This window comes from Lactuca serriola, chromosome 2, assembly GCF_051521515.1.
Source record: "Lactuca serriola cultivar US96UC23 chromosome 2, Lser_US96UC23_V15, whole genome shotgun sequence".
Taxonomy (NCBI): domain Eukaryota; kingdom Viridiplantae; phylum Streptophyta; class Magnoliopsida; order Asterales; family Asteraceae; genus Lactuca; species Lactuca serriola.
Genome location: NC_136409.1, coordinates 74,002,111 through 74,007,672, shown reverse-complemented (window position 1 = coordinate 74,007,672; position 5,562 = coordinate 74,002,111). Strand labels below are relative to the sequence as shown.

At 30.4% G+C, this 5,562-nt stretch overlaps 1 long non-coding RNA gene across 2 annotated transcripts; it reads left to right on the top strand.

The window, feature by feature from the left end:
- The first annotated feature begins 664 nt into the window (after positions 1-664).
- LOC145086410 (uncharacterized) lies at positions 665-4,882 on the top strand. 2 transcript variants are annotated; one of them, XR_013700431.1, is made up of 6 exons: positions 665-1,027; positions 1,217-1,299; positions 2,777-2,836; positions 2,926-2,984; positions 3,078-3,832; positions 4,350-4,882. It is a non-coding gene; the product is annotated as an uncharacterized LOC145086410 (long non-coding RNA). The 2 variants fall into 2 exon arrangements; XR_013700430.1 differs by having other exon boundaries at positions 2,777-2,984; positions 4,350-4,879.
- The last annotated feature ends 680 nt before the right edge of the window (positions 4,883-5,562 follow it).

Sequence of the window (5,562 nt, the reverse complement as noted above, 5' to 3'; positions counted from 1 at the left end):
ATACAACAAACAAAAACAACTGCAAAAGTACAAGTGAGTAAAGCAAGTCTGTGCTTTACCCACTTATACATTTGCAGATGAATTATACTCATATGTGATTTGAATGGCTAAAAGTACGATTTTGGTTTTGGTTTTGGTTTTGTTTGTTTTTTTTTTGTTTTTTTTTCACTAAGTAAATTTACAATTTGGTTAAATTTACAATTTTCTCATAAATTAATTTGAGTAAATTACACGAATGGTCCCTATAGTTTAGGGTAATTCGCACGTTTGGTCCCTAACTTATTTTTTTAACTCGGAAGGTCCCTATTATTTGTTTTTGTTACACGCTTGGTCCCTGTCTTACCTAAAAAGACTATTTTGCCCATGATTTTTTAATTTATTTAAATAAACACACTCTCAACCCTACTCTCCTCACCTTACCCTACTTATCCCATCATTTTTCCATATTCAAATAATAGTCTTTTTAGGTAAGACAGGAACCAAGCGCGTAACAAAAATAAATAGAAGGGACCAAACGCGTAACAAAAACAAACAGTATGGACCTTCCGAGTTAAAAAAGTAAATTAACGACCAAACATGCAAATTACCACAAACCATAGGGACCATTCGTGTAATTTACTCATTTAATTTCGTTTACATAAATGGCCACCGCTGCTACCGTTCTTCCAGAACCTCTCCGATCTGTAATCTATTTCAATTTCAAGTCTCCACAGCTTCCACCGTTCTTCTCAGATACTGTAATTCCACCTTCGTAACAAGCGACAGAAGGATTGACTGCTAGATTTGAGGTGTGATGTGCGACGGGTGTCGTTTGGCCGCCGGTATCCGTATTTCAGTTTTCGCCTCCCTCTCCCGAACCAGAGCACCACTGATTTAACATGCCAAAATCAGAGATGTCGATCCTTCTTCAAAAAGCAGACGATGCTTTCTCCACAACTTCCTCTACCGGTGCAACTACAGTTATGCTTCCAGTGGCAATGTAGCTAGGTTCGATCTAATGTAGCAGGATGCTGATCAATTTGTTGATGTAAGCCCTAATTTCTTTTCAATTTTGGGTTTTGGAAAGCATAATCTTTGCTATGGACTGATGATTGTTCCTATATTAATATATGGTCTTATTTTTCTTTTTTGAGATTGTCTAAAACTCCCATATTTGGCTTTTACCTGTTTTCGATATGCTTTAAATCTCATCGACTCTTAACTGTGTTTGTGGTAGCTAGCATAGTCAGGTGAATCTGTGATGTAGATGAAAGGAACATAAACAGATAGAGGTGCGGGATCATCAATGTGAACGGAAAGGTAACTACATCTCTGGAATAAAATTTTGATTCTTTAATTTTCCATATTTTCACTCGCTTTTTTACCATCGCTGAATGTAATTGTGTTTTGATTTTCATTTTTTTTTGTGTTTGACACCTATATTTTCCGTTACTCTTTTATTCCAGATGTTATTCAAATCAGATCAACGTAAATTTAATTTGCTATTTCTGTTTGTTCTTGGTTCAGTTGTTTTACCCAACAATGTGGATTGTTTAAATTAACCATGTTTGATTTTCCATTCTAAATGTCATTTAGGGCTTGGATTACATCCGGTTCTCCCCTTTTGGTACACATAATTTCCAATTACCTATGTGTATATATATTATTTTTGGCTATTATATGTATATATCCTAAAAGATAATTGAATTAACAGATAGAATGGCGATTGTCCATCTCATAAAGCTATCTCTTTTTAATAGATGTTGGGAATTTGCTTGCTTCAAGCATTGATTGTATGGCTTATTAACTTTATTAATCCATCCTTGATTCCATATATTACTATTATTATTATATTATGTAATTATATTTTTCTTTTTTAATGGTGTGACATGTGGGATTTCATCTGAAATTTGATTCCATAATCTCTCTCCTAAAAAAGGCGTTCTTAGTATAAATACTTTTGTGTGTTTTGATGAAGAAAAATGTTTGTGGTATCATTTGATTCTGTTATGTAACTACCTCCCCTGCATCCTATCCACTCAAATTCATCTTCACATTTTTCAGTTCTTTGCTAAGAAAATGTATTTTATTCACACTATATATGTTTTTTGATTATGGGTAAAGGGAAGGTGTTTGAAGTTCAGGTTTTGGTTTGTGATTTTTTTTTTGGTGAAAGATGTGGTTTTGAGTTACAAGATTTGGTTAAAAAAAGTAAAACCAAGATCTTGATTGCTTCCCTATGACTTGAATTATATTCGGTCCAATAGGAGGATAACATCAGATAAGAAATGGATAAGAATAGGCATATGTTTAACCTCATAACCCACAAACTAAAAGTGATTAGTCAATGTTTTGGGTGTTATAAAGTTAGAGTTGAAAAAAAAACAGGAAAAGGTGAATAAAAGACATATTTTATCTTCTATAATCAATACCTCTTTCTTTAAATAATGATAAAAACGTGAATAAAACCAAAGGGATTGTTTTTATTATGAATCTCTTTCTTTTATTGATTCGGATGTGTACTTTGAAATTTACAGTTTGCTTTTTCTTTTTTTAACTTCCATAATCAATACCTCTTTCTTTAATGTGTGTTTTAATAGTAGCGGTTGATGGATTGCCACCTAATTCGGGACATAACTGTAAAGACTGCCAGCGAGGCAATAGAAAAAGTTTACCATGGCCAAGCTATAAGTCCACAAATGATAATTTTATATAAGTATATTAATATAAACAAGTTTTATATAATTTATGTATCAAAGTTGTTGGGAATTGATCAGTGTTGTCTTTGTTTTGGCAGATTGGTCCACTTACATTTCAAAGAAAATATCAACCACATCTTTTATGGACACTTGAACATGTTTGTTGGATTAAATTTGGTTGCAGTTTTTTTTCCTTTTTTTTTTTTGGCAGATTTTATGATGTATTTGTTGTTATTGATTGTTTCAGGTTAAAAAGAACACAGAAGACCAAACACATCAAAATGTAGATGCTCGGTCAAAGGCCAGGTATAAAAAAAATGTCAAATTTAATGGTTTTAAATTATATATTATGAACTTTATTGGTGTTTTTTGAATTTTGATTTTTTTTTTTTTTTCAAGTTTGATGGTGTTGCAGCTGAGCCTAGAAAGAGAATAAGAAGTGGCCATGTGCCTGGGATCAAGTGCATTCCTTTTGCTCAGGGAATCATAAATCGTCTGTAAATGAGAGTAAAAAAAATAAGGGCAAATTTGTAAAAAAGTTGGGAATAATGTGGAAAAGTAAAAACCTCATTTTCCTGACCTACTTTTTTATTTAATCAAAGCGTTCTGTCTGCATTAAGTAAAAACTAAACACCTATATATTTTTATAAATGTTTCTTGGTTTTGTTGATTCTTACAAGAGGCTCAATTAAAGTCATTAAGTTTTTATAAAAAGAAGTAGAAAAGGAAACCATACATGATTGTAATTAGGTGAAAACTCAAATTTACCTTGACATGCTCAATATCTTCCTCAATAACACAACATGTATATTCATCATATTAATTGCGTCCTATCAGTTTTCTCCTCATGCGATTGAGATTCTACATTTTTTTTGGAACGGATATTGGATGTGTAGGCCTTAATTTTGGAATTCTTTTGTCCAATTGGTGCCTAATCCACTTGAACTTGACAATTTTGCCCTTGACCAATCTAACAAGGACGAAAAGGTAACCATTAATATCGATAAAGTTCTTCACATTTCTTTGTTTAATACTTTATATCCCAATGGCTATATGATGCCTAACAATTTTTGAAAGTTGAAGTGTGTGTGGTTGTATGGATGCGTATGTAAGCTGATTTTTTTGGCATATTCAAAAGATCTATTGTTAACCAGGTACTCTTTCCGTCTTTTTTATTTACCTAATTTTAAAATAAGTTACAAAAGCTTCTTTTTTGTTAATGTTTTTGGTCACATTCCAAGTAAAATTGCTACATTACCATTTTCTGATTTTTTTTTTGTTTATAAATCAAAGGGTAATAATTACCCTTTTCTATTTTTTCTGTTTCTTTTGCTTTGGTAGAATGGAATATGTGATTCCCTATTGGGTACTTTATTATTATAGTAAGAAATATCATATTTCCTTATTTTTATTTCTCAGTTTTCATTTCTAAGCTATAAGGAATGTCATATTTAGCTATCTAATTATCATTTTTGTGTATTTGATCGATAAGTTCATAATAATTTCTGAGCTTCCTTTTTTTTTTTTTTTTTTTTTTTTTTTTTTTTTTTTTTTTTTTGTAAAAGATTTAGTGAATCCATATATAAGTAATTATTTTTTTTGAAAAAAAACTTGGACAACTCTATACTTCTTTCTTTAAATTGATGTTATGTTGTTTATGTTGATTTACAGAAATGAAGGGCATGGACAATTAACGAAATTAAGAAATAGCAATGTACATTCATTATTTTATACAATACTGCCACATATTTGGCTATTATACGTTTCTAAATGGGCGAATTGTAGAGAGAATAGCAACATACTTTACTATGGCTACCAATTCAGACAATGTACTATACTTTCACACAAAACCAAGAAACATTTATAAAAAAGTATGTATATTTTTGTTTTTGACAATGAATAAATGAAATTATGAATGGGAGGCTTTCTGGTATGGATTGCTTAGGATCGGCCACATTTAATAATTATTGTGTATAAACTACAATGCCTAAACGGATTTTTGACAGAAAATACCAAAAATACCCTTTCCATTGAAATGCACTATTTTGCCTTATCTTGCATTCCCGTTTTACCCTTCCTTACATATCTAAAGTTTAATAGGGGAATACCATAGACCTAAGAAGGTTAATATTGGTATTGATGTTTTGGCAAGCAATAAGAGGAGGTTGAATTCATCCGATTGATGGCGATTACTTGGACCGAGCTTAGATTAGTCTTTACATAAATTGTGAGTTTTTATACACCTAGGTGTTTAAGATTTTCAACTCACATTAATTGGTTCAAGTAATAAATTAATTCTATTTATACTTACCTTTAGTTCAATGTTTTTCATATTTGTTATTTGTTTCACTATATTGATTTAGATGTGAATGAAATTTTGTTTCCTTTTTAAAACTACTAGAGTAATGGATAAGGCCTATCAGCATCAACAAGCTTTTTACTTTTATTTTTAACTATTTTTTGGACAGATTAGCTCTTAATGTTGAAGAGTTTTGTTGGTTACGTGTATATATATATATATATATATATATATATATATATATATATATATATATATATATATAATATTCGTTAAAAGACAAATAACATCTCCCATTCCATACTAATAAACATAATAGTTATGTACCAACTATTATAAATTGTATAATATAATTCCTTTTTTTTATTCTATGTATAATTATAACTTTATGTTTTTCACAATATTGCTACCTCTTCGCTACACAGCACACATAACCGTTGAGAAGACGACCAAAACTATGAACAAATCCACACCCTGCATAGTGGGGTTACCCTCCTAGTTAAGATTAAATTTAAATTATTGGATTAATAGTTTAATAGTAAATAATTATTTAAGTCTTATGTGATTTAAATTAATTTAATTAAT